This window comes from Monopterus albus, unplaced genomic scaffold, assembly GCF_001952655.1.
Source record: "Monopterus albus unplaced genomic scaffold, M_albus_1.0 scaffold53.1, whole genome shotgun sequence".
Classification (NCBI taxonomy): domain Eukaryota; kingdom Metazoa; phylum Chordata; class Actinopteri; order Synbranchiformes; family Synbranchidae; genus Monopterus; species Monopterus albus.
The window spans coordinates 805764-816840 of NW_018127933.1; the positions used below are offsets into that span (position 1 = coordinate 805764).

An 11077-nucleotide genomic window follows, 5' to 3' on the forward strand; every position below is an offset into this window, starting at 1 on the left:
TTTAAAAGTTGTAAGATGATGTCATGGGGTAGGACTGGATAAGTCTAACTTCTTCCTACTCCGTTCAAGCATGTACTAGGTATAAGTAAATTGATATAGGATTATTATTGTTGGATATGTGTGAAATTACATGTGTTGACATATCAACTGTTTTACATGCTTGAATGAATAAATCAAATCAAATCAAATCAATCAAAATGTGAGCTCCTGTGGCATGAGCTTTCAGAGAATAGCACTATACTGTAATGTGTGAAACACTTTGTATTGCCTTATAATTGCTAGTCATCAACCTGTCAGTTAACATTTATATGAATAGTTAAGTCAGAAAATAATGAGCAATTAACAGCCTGAGTCTTCTTAAAATAGCCAGGGTTTGAAGTAAACTCTCTCTCCAGGACTGAAACCTGAGCCTTCAGCAGCTATATCCCAGCTCCCCCAATGGTCAACACATTTACCATCTCTTCAACCACAGCATCACTGAACAGAGCAGATGTGCTCAGGTTGTCCTTGGAGATTTCCCTGTGTGTCGCTCTGATTCCACCCCCTTTGCCTCTCCCTCTATCCACCTCAGATGCTCTCTCTCCCCGCGATTTCACACCAATGAGCATGCTGCTTCGCTCCCACTCGCTGGCATCACAAACCCCTAGATATCTTTAGTCCTGAGCTGTACAGATTCATACAAATACACAACAGCATTGGCTAGACGGAGACTGTGTCTGCCAAAACGCAAACTGGGGATAGGTAGTGATAGAAAAGAAGGAAAGAAAGTATTCAGCAGAGCTCGCACTCATCGAACCTAAGGTAAAGGATCCATATTCATTTATTGACTGATAGTTAAGTAGCCTAATTGTGCTGTGGATATAGTGCTCCAGGAATTATGTGAGTCTTTGTAATTCTTAATGGTTCACAAGGCTGGTTATTATCTGCACCTTTGACTGGAAGCTTACTTGTAAATGAGGGAACGCACTGTTGATGAGGTGATCTCATGTCTGCGTGTGGTCTTATACTGGCAACAGTTATGAATCTACAGCAGGAGAGAAATACAAGCTTCATACAATAGTGCTCTCTACATTTTATCCAGCTAGTTTTATGGGTGTTTGTGTACTGTGCACTCTGTGCAGCTGCATGTCCAGATTTCTACATTTCGCACATGTTCACTACCATTTCCTGTTAGCACTGAAAATCAGTTCACATCCTCCCACCTTCCCTCCCTTGAAGCTGGTAGCTCTAAGAGCTTTCAGTTCAGTAAATGTCACTCATCAGAGCTAGAAGGACTTTGAAGCCCACACAAGATCCACTTCAGGATGAAGGGTACCCAGACTCTCCCATAACACTCCCATGTTTCAGTTTTGACCCCTTCTACACCTACTTGTTCCTATCCTTGTCTGTCAACGACCATGAATGTTAAAGGATCAGTTCACCCAAATGACAAAACCCTTTTCTTTATGGCATTTCTCTCACTTATCTTTGGAATTATCTAGCCAGGCAGAGTTTTGGTTATATTTGACCGGGAAACCCTATATGCCTGCAAGCTGTTTGTTGGTGCAGGAAATCTAAGTCCCACGTTCCAAAACTGGTTAAATACTGAAAAAGTTAAGTGTTATCCTGCCATTTTCTTTTTTTAATGAGAAGATTGATACCATGAGCTTTTTCTTGCAGTAGATGAGAAGATCAGCACTACCCACTCACCAGGTCTTGGCAAGAAAGCAAACAAGCCATGCCCATCAAACTATATTATTATATTTATTTAACCATGTATTTCTCAACAGACCTTCCTAAACATAACAATAACATGTTAATATGTTAATCATGCACAATTTACCTGGAGTAGATAATGTAATATGAGATACGTTGACAGTGCCTTTTTTGCAGTGTAGATAAGTTAAATACACAAGCCGTCCCTAGTAGGCTATTGGTTAAGGCATAGCACTCTCGCTGCTGTGGCCCAGGTTCATGTCAGGGTTGAGTCGGGAGGGGCATCCGGCGTAAAACACCTGCCAAATGTCAACATGCGAGTCGTCAGTGTGACGATTCGCTGTGGCGACCCCTAAACGGGAAAAGCCAAAAGTGACTTTCTTAGATAGGCTAAATACACAAATGTTACTTCATTATGTTGCCAAAGCATAATCCACCCTGTTTCCTGTGGTTTAAGGTGAATTTCATGTTATCACAACTTACCTGGTTTGATTCCAGCCTTTTGTTACATGTCATCTTCTCAGCTCTCTCCCCATGTCCATTCCTACTGTTAACTATCAGGCAAAATGCCAAAAAGCATTTTAAACAATCATGGCAGCATGTCTTTTTCCACAACATTTTTTGCTAATGCATAGCAGTTGTACTGTGTATAAATGTAATTCATAGAAGACAAAGATGACCTAGCTTTTGAGATCTTAAAATAAATGCAAATACATCAGAAGCAATGGAATTGGTTAATCCACAGAACATGGCACAGTATTAGTTCTGTTTACACTTTTTTTTATTTGGATAATCACAGAATTGACTGACAACAGCTGTGATTGACTATCTTCTACTAGAGTAACCAGAGTAGAGTAACCAGAGAACAGATTCTGGAAAAACAAAGTAAACAAAATTCCCTTCAGTGCCACTGTTGGCAGCAAAACTCTCAGATATGAACATATAAAAACTTACGTAAAGAAAAACAAAACTATCTGCACACTCTGAGCACTACAGGAAAGAGATATAATTAGTTTTAAACTAAGAAAGCTGCTGAAAACTGCTTAGGAGATAATGGTTCCTACATCTGCTGTCACGCTGTGCAGCAGTATTGTCTCCACATGTCATGATTCAAGTAAGTGAGAAAGTGCATTATTCAACAAGACTAGTCAGTGTGTCCTTGCTACAATACTTGTAAATCCCACTCAAGAGAAATGTTTTAGTGGAGGGAGGAACAGCCCTGGGAGAGAAGCTTCTTTCTACAATGCAAAATAAATCCCTGATTAAACTGATTACATAAATGGCTAAAGGCGGGCGGAGTGATAAGAGACATTCGCTCAATCTGTAGCACTGAGTAGTTAAAGCTGAAAAGAACAAAGTGCTTTGGCATCCTGGGCATCAGGCCCAGATTAAAACAACGCTAAAGTACTGTACAACTGCACCACAGGGTTTGTCAGGTGATGAGGGTGACTGGTTGGATGTGGTAATCTATGGCAAATACCCAGAAGGTTTACAAACACACGGTAGCCCATATTGATTCTGTTCAGTCAGACCCAGAAATGACAAGTTACTCCCAGCAACTCCAACGCCTTAACACAATCTTATCATCACTGCTTTGTCAAACTTTCTGGTTCAAAATATCAAAACAGCTTTAGGGAACGCTTTTTTTTCCGCAGTGTAATAGCTAACCAAATGCAGCACAAAATTGCATATAATTTGACAGTAATTAATTCATGTCTTTGCCCGACACTACTCCCAAACAAGAAATTCAGCCCACACATCCAGCAGACATCATTCAGCCTAGTCATATCTTACCAAGTTTACATATATCCTACAGTAGATGACAAGCTCTAATTTTATCATCAAGCAAAATGTTCTCTAGAAGCTAATGCAAATCAGTGGTGAGCCCTTATTGGTCTGAACACCCCCGGCACACAAGTGCTTTTAATAGAACAACCCAGCCAGTGACAGGCAGATTTACTTGAGTGTAATCTGACATTTGCTGTGAGAAAAATAACTGGCCAAAGATTTGAAAGCCTGCTTGTATGCACTCTCTTTACGCCCAAGGTAAATGAAGCACAGCCAGTTTTGAGATTTGTCTGAGGTTAAAGCAAAGACACACAGTGGCTTTTTTATACTGAACACAGTGATGAGGCATGCCACATTGTGACAGGAGTCTTGAAGAGCTGACTGGCTTTAGTAATGTTTTGTGCTGAGAGCTGATCATTTTGCCATTGAGTTGAGATTAGTTAATAAAATCACTTGAAAGTTAAAGTTAAAGCTGTGCTTTTCTTGTTTACAATGAGTCAAATGATAATAATAATTAATAATAATTTATTTGTTTATATAACGCTTTACAACACCAAAGGGAGCTCAAAGTGCTTCACAACAGAGCACATAGAAAGAAAAGCAGAACATGTTAAGACACATAAACAACAAAAGAAAAGTTAAAATTACACAAATTTAAAACAATGGTTTGTGAGCAACTATAACACTCCTGTGCAATAAAAATGAGTCAAAATACAAAACAAAATAACATTACAGAATATAAAATCACAAAGCCTGTAGGCACCAGTATAGGACCACTGCTAAAAATTAAGTGCCAAAAGCCAGTCTGAGTAGGTGTGCCTTTAATTTAGACTTAAAAACCATCAACTCCGTTATAGGCCGAAGCTCAGAAGGCAGGGTATTCCAGAACTTGGGGGCATATACGGCAAAAGAACGATCACCCCACCTTTTTTTACCTTGCCCATGGGGCAACCAGAGACAAGTGCTCAGAAGAACGCAGCGCTCTGACCGGGGTATAAATAGTTAAAAGATCAGACAAATAGGCTGGAGCAAGGCCATTAATGGCCTTGAATGCGAACAGCAAAATTTTAAAATCAATTCTAAACTGTACCGGAAGCCAGTGAAGACTGGAGGACATGGGTGATGTGAGCATATTTTGGGGTATTTGACAGTAGGCGAGCAGCAGCATTCTGTACTAGCTGGAGCCTACGGAGGAAAGACTGACTAATTTCAGTGTAGAGGGCATTGCAGTAGTCAAGTCGTGAGCTAATGAAAGCATGAATGACTTTTTCTAGGTCGACTCGAGATAAAAAGGGCTTCACCTTTGCTAGGAGCCTCAGTTGAAAGAAGCTTATTTTGACCACAGAACTAATCTGCTTGTCAAATTTGAGGCTGCTATCAAATAACACTCCTAGTTTTTTCACAGTTTGTGTGAATAAAGGGGCTGAAGCTCCTAGGCCGGGTGCGATGTGAGTGGGGTCCGGGCTAAATGCGATATATTCAGTCTTCCCCTCATTCAAATGAAGAAAGTTCTGTGCGAGCCACTGTTTAATATCACCCAAACACCTGTGCAAGGGGGCTAGTGCATTGGCATCACTCTGCATCAGCGGTAAGTAGATCTGCAGATTATCAGCATAAAAATAAAAGTGTATGTTATGCTTAGAAATTATTGAACCTAATGGTAGCATATGTAGTGAGAAAAGAATAGGCACCAGGATTGAGCCTTGGGGAACACCCAAGGAAAGAGGGGCTACTGCAGTGGTAGAATTGTTGATCATAACTGAAAAGGTCCTATTGGTCAGAAAAGAAATAAACCATTTGAGCAAAGCACCACGCAAGCCGACGCAATGTTCAAGGCGGGAAATGAGAACTGTATGGTCCATGGTGTCAAAGGCTGCTGTGAGATCTAGAAGCACTAGAACAACAGGACTCTTTGCATCAAGGGCTGTAAGAATATCATTGTGTACCTTCAATAGCGCGGATTCAGTGCTGTGCTGGGACCTAAAGCCTGATTGAAATTTATCAACAACAGCATAAAGTTCAAGATGAGACTGTAATTGTGTGAGGACAGTTTTCTCCATAACCTTGGATAAAAAAGGCAAATGTGAAATTGGGCAAAAATTAGAAGAGGGTGTGGGGTCAAGGTTAGGCTTCTTGAGAAATGGTCTCACTACAGCGTGCTTAAGGGCAGTGGGGACAATACCCAGCCTGAGGCTGATGATAGTGTTTAATATGACAGATGTCACTCTGGATATTGATGGACCCACCTGAGCTGACTTTTTAAAACTTTTACAGAGCATTTTAGTGCCTTTCAGATCAGTCTCTTGGTTTTACACTGTTCACTCTAATAAGCTTTGTTTCCTGCTTGGCTAGGCAGCTGTTCTTGGTGACAATCTCGGACAAACCAACTGCTACCCTCCAGCATCCAACAGATGAAATATGAAATTAGCGATTGGTTGGTAAATGTAGTAACTAAAGAGTATTGCATCGGACTAGTGTTAGCAAAGCTATTTCTATAACTTTGTTTCATGGAGACATGGCAGTTTCCTGTGCCACATTAACCAAAGTTTGGAAAAATCTAGCAATTATTTTGTACTTTGAGGTTTTTAAAATTAATTGGGGTAAACACTATTTTTACTGACTCTCCTGCAGCTTTAAAAAAGACAAAAACAAGGATGGAACAACACCTGCAGGCAGCAAAGTGAGGGTACCTCAGGGGAAAGAGACTACAATTTTGAACATAGCAATATTTGTCAAGCAGATGGGCAATCCTTTTCAGGCTTCCAGACAAACTGCACAAGCAGATAATGCACCATGTCCTGTACACTGCATTACTAATCTTTCTGAGATTAAATTATAAGCTGATGGAGTTTGTGGACTGGACGCAGATTAAGCCGATGCAAAATAAACCATTAGTGGAGAGTGTAGACGGCCAGGGACTGATATTAATCTCCTTGTATATGAGTGAACGTTCCTGAATAGAAAATAGGTGAAAATAGCATCAGGAGGTAATCTGCTGAGGTCAATATAATGCCCTGGCCAGCTTTATCCCAGGCTGAACTATAAGACAGCTGAAGTGAACAATGAGCCTCAGGTGTCGTGACGGGAGGAGCATGATTCACAAGGCGGAACCCACTGTTTTTATCTACACTATGTATTCCTAGAAGCATTTCCTGAGCAGCCCTTGACACAGCAGCACTCTGCGTACTGTAAACAGCAGTGAGAGGTTTCTGCTGGCACCGAGAAACTACAGGGGGAACACAGAATCACTGACAATCTGATCCCTTTAAAAAGAATAAAGCCTCATCTTGGCCACCAGTGGTCTCCATCACTTTTTCCTTTTGTATCAACTTGTTTTGGTTTTCTGCCAAGATGACTACTCATGGCGACAAGGAGACAAGTCAGAGAGGAGCAATGGGTGTTTGTAGGTGCTGCTGTTTCTGAGAGTAGCAGCTAGTGACTCCTCAGAAAACACAATGTGTTATTGACAAGTTTGTCCTGAAATCTACCTGAGCCAGCAGTTCACAACAAAGTGCTATGAGGACAGGACTAAACCCAAACTCAGCCGCAGTTCCTCCTTCTGTTGTTGCTAATGGAGGAAACACATCAGATGGTCTGACACATTCTTCTGTAGGCCGTTGATCTTCCGCTCTCAGCACAGGGTGTGCACAAATACACACATGCAAACACACAAGTGTAAGACCACAGTTGCTGTCTTGTGATTCAAGTTCCAAATCTAACAACTTGGCCATTGAGACAAAAGGGACATGCTCAAACTTGCCAAAACTGAATTGCTGTTCATTCAGCCTGAACACAGTGTGTCTTAATTTATCTAAACAGCTACAATTGGGTCTTGGAGTGAATGGACGGTGAAATCAAGATGAAGAATCTGATGACTTTCTGAAACATCTGACAGTTTTACCTCAGTGTGTATAACTGACACACTGAAAAAGACAGAAAAAACAAAACAGGACCTGCAAACACTTGTGCAGAGCACATTTGTTTTATGCATGTATTTAATCTATTTATTATTATACAAAACTTGTTTTATAATCACTTTGCAGCATGTCAATAAATTCTACATGTAGCTATAAAAGTGCAGCGCCTTTCCTGTCAGCATCCAGAAATGAGGACATGGAGGCAAATCTGAAAACCTGCATTGCACCAAGTTAGGTAACATCAAAGAAGATGTTGACACATACACACACACAGACACAACTTCTGTGATCTGGATGTTGACTTCTTAATTCACCAAACCTCATGGGCATCTCAGACACTGGAGATGTACCAAATGCTGTCTGTACTTTTGCATTCATGAGGCGCATATATGTAGCTGTATATCTGAGACATTAGAGTAGTGTTGCTGTTTTTAGTCTCTTTCCTTCAGAAGCCAGCCGTGCTTCATGGCTGACTAGAACACGTACTGCTTCCCCCTGACTCTATGGATTTGTCAGGAATTGTTATAAATAGCTCAGCGGCAGCACACCTCTGAATCATATACTGCTCAAGACAAAGACACAACAAAAGGAGGGAGAGCTGTGTTGCCATGTTATTGGCAGTTTGGCACACACACCGCACAGTTATCAGCATGTCCACATCTCTTCTCATTAACTTCATGATGACCTTTGCCTGCTGAAAAAGGCACATGCTGCCCCACTTACAGATTTGGGTGATTTCCACTACCAGTATTTCTTGAATTAAGCAGCTGTCTGACATTCCAGTATTTAAAATCTTAATCACCATGACCAGATGCTTTTACATTAAAATGAAAGCAGTCTGACAGTGATATGTTGATAGATATTCTGCCTTAAAAAAATGTAACATAACTTCCTTGGCACAGGTAATAAAACAGAACTACTGACTGATTAATAAAATAACGAGATGTCAATACATTCTGTAATGTGTGATGCTGGTCAGTTGGTCTGCCCATCCATCACACTAAAATACAAAATGGGCATTTTTACATCCGCTGGCCAGTTAGAAATGTTATGTCAACTGCATATTCATGGTCCTCAGAGGACAATTCCTAATTGAACAACAACAAAGAAATCTCTCTGCAATATCCACTCTGTACTTTTTCTGGAGATTTAGAGCTTCTTGTCAAGACAGTGTGATATGATCAAAAGCCTCAAATATTAGGGTTGCCATGTCAGTTTCATGGGCCCATTCATGCTCTACATGTACCATTCTATAATCTACTGAGTGCATTCCAACCTGCCCTTGGCTTGTCTGATCAGTATGGCTTTAAAAATAATAGCGTGTCCTGCATTAGTATTTGTGGTACTGGCATTACATGACAAAGGCATCCTAGCAACAGTCTTTTATACTGTAGGCTGAAGAAATCTGACGTAAAACTTAGTCTATACATAGCCTGTGATACTCAAATACCTATATCAATTATTTCTGAAGTCCTCTCTGAAGATAACTTTTCATTAACAAATGAAGTACACGTTCAGGTTATGACTCACGGACTATTCTAGCAGTCCAGTGCTTCATCAGCTTCATACTGTATCTAACAGCATGCTGCAAAGACTGTTTTCATTCCTCAGATTTGTTCTTAATCAGCTAGAAAAGCTTCTGAAAAAAACATGCAGACCATTAACTCCAGTGAAACCCAAACATATTCTCCTCATGTGTGTGTGTCAGGTTTTATTGATGTTATTTTTAAACCCCTGTTCTCCTCTAGATAAAGCTCATATTTACCTTTCTGATACTCACTCATAATGAAAAAGCAGTTTCCCATTCAATTTTCATTTGCAGGCTCTATCCTGCAACCTGATACATCAGTCCAACCCAAATACAAATGCATGTGCCCCCTTACTCACAGATACACGCATGTAATACCCATAACAACTAGAACACAAAGTGAAAGTTTAAAGGGCCTTGGCATCATTTATGTAGTAAATAAAACCAATTACTTCCAAAAAATGGCTTTCATTTGGCTAATGAAGAGTAAATGTCACACAATGTTCCCAATTTAGGGTCCAAGCATCAAACCGATCCACTGCTCCAACTCTGATATTGCACTGATGCCATGCAAGAGAAGGGAGTACTAAAAATAAATACTTATGACATAGTGACCTTTTATAGTCAGATACCGATGGAAACTATAAATCAAAGGAAGGATGGATTATAAGACAAATATTTGATCAGTCATTCTAAACCTTGTGATCATCCAGTGGAATAATTTGGAGACTTCTATCTCAACCTTTTATTTATATAGCACTTAAAAACAACAAAAAGTTGACTTACATGCTTTGCATACACCTGGCAAACATAACAATATAAAACCATAAATATAATAGTCAACATTAAAAACTGACAACACAGAACCAAATAAAATGATCGCCCCACCACTTACATCTGGAACTGGGGACTGCACAAAGTCATCTAGCAAAAGGTAAAAGAGGGAAGCACAATTCATCCAATTGTTTTAAATTCCTCAGTTTCCCCTGCCATGGCCCTTTACTTGAAGCTTGGAGGATTTTACCTGACCATATTAGAGTTATTTTGTTTTCATCCATCCAAAACTGTTATATTTTCCTGTGAAATGCACAGAAATGTTTGACCAGTCATGGAGCATCTCTACGACTGAGCCCCATCTGGACTGATCCATGTGTGGTGAAGGCAGAACACTGACCAGTAGTGCATGGCTGCCTCAGTGTACAACTAAGAATAAACAGACTGTGATAAAAAATGCAGATATGATTCATTACAGTGTGTTCAAACCTCCTCTTAAGAGAACAAGGACTTTTATTTATCACAACTGAGAACTATCTGAAAGACTTTATATATAAATTGTCTATTTTTGATAACCAGCAAACAAACAAGTCCAACTAGCCTATGTTTTTATTTTTTGCATTTGCAACTTGATTATTCTAGATATTACCACACAACATCCTGGCACAGAGATCAGTTATCTGCATCATGGAGTATCCACATCTGGAGGAATAAAATGCAGTTGTTTTCTTAAACAACAAAGATGCAAAGCTATGTTATTAAAGTGAGTGAAGGTGGATAAAAATATTCTAATAAAATGTTAGGAAACAGCACTTCTTCCATATTCAATCCTTGGTAGACCCAGTTTCAATTACGAAACACTGTGTTTTCTGAAACTGTGGAACCTACAGTGAAACAAGAAACCTCATCAGGATGTAAAGTTGGGCATCACGGATTTCTGAAGCTGCCTTCTGAATGAGTCAAAGCCATACTTACACATGGAGCTGCAGCTGTTGTTTGTGTTCAGTCCAGGCCTAGTCTGTCAGTTGGCTTTACCTTTCTGCATCTTGTTTCTTTACATTCAGTATATCAACAGGTCTCCCAGCAACATTTAAGGACTTACAGTATTCATAGACTAAACAACTGAAGGGGGAGAGACACATGAAGCCAAAAGATATTGTTTGACACCTTAGGAAGCGGTTAAAATGTGATGGCAATGTTGGTTGTTTTGAGTTTAACTTAAAAAGCATGTTTAAAATGTATATGAATCTGTCTACAGTTGCAGTCACACCCTTCATTGTTCTCATATATCAAGCTAAAGTGACTAAACATAGTTGCTTTTACCACTTATTTTCTGGGTTCACACAATCAGAGCCACAGTTTCTTGCTGATGGCA

At 39.9% G+C, this 11077-nt stretch overlaps 1 protein-coding gene across 2 annotated transcripts in view; it reads left to right on the forward strand.

Annotated features, from left to right (window-relative positions):
• Positions 1 to 640: 640 nt before the first annotated feature.
• rgs8 (regulator of G protein signaling 8) overlaps positions 641 to 11077 on the forward strand; it is a 17374-nt gene continuing 6937 nt past the window's right edge. For both annotated transcript variants that reach the window (XM_020601905.1, XM_020601904.1), the window contains exon 1: positions 641 to 801. The gene's annotated coding sequence lies outside the window, so the exon portion shown is untranslated. The remainder of the gene's footprint in view (positions 802 to 11077) is intronic.